Below are 622 nucleotides of genomic sequence, written 5' to 3' on the forward strand. Positions count from 1 at the left end.
ATGTGAACATTGTTGGAGAAAAAACATGGTGCAATAAAATACATTGATATGGTCAGTTTGAGTCAGTGACAGTATTTAGAGCTTAAAAGACCACAGAGGGTTTGAATCTGGGCCAGCCACGTCGAGGACTAAGGCCTCCGTACATGGGTTATGCAACCACTGCTGCTTGGGGAGCAGTGAGCTGCCATTGTGCAGCGCCGAGGGAGCAATCTGGGGTTAAGGGTCTTTCTCAGGGACCTAGAGTGGCAGTCTGTGGGAGTGGAGCTTGAACTCAGAAGCACTGGATTCCAAGCTCAATGCCCCAACCACTAGGCTGCCACTTCTCAAAATAGATAGCTGGCACCCAGGTTTAATGCAGAGCTGCCCACTTTCTGACATGACTGAGGGGATCTTTTTGGCCCACATGCAGAAGAAACAGGATTTGATGGAGGATTAATGGTTTCTTTATTTGAGCAGCAAGGTGAGTTTACAAACTAGCTTGATTGTTCGCTGAGAGCCGTGGAGGACAGACAGTGTCTGGAGATGAGGCAGAAGTCAGCTGAATCCAAGGTAGTTTGATAGTGAGAGGATGAATGACGCTTTTTGAGGTCCGTGTCAGTTCGTCCGGGGTGGGCGGGTGGCG

The sequence above is a fragment of the Cyprinodon variegatus genome, unplaced genomic scaffold (genome assembly GCF_000732505.1).
Source record: "Cyprinodon variegatus isolate N-32 unplaced genomic scaffold, C_variegatus-1.0 Scaffold118, whole genome shotgun sequence".
Classification (NCBI taxonomy): Eukaryota; Metazoa; Chordata; class Actinopteri; order Cyprinodontiformes; family Cyprinodontidae; genus Cyprinodon; species Cyprinodon variegatus.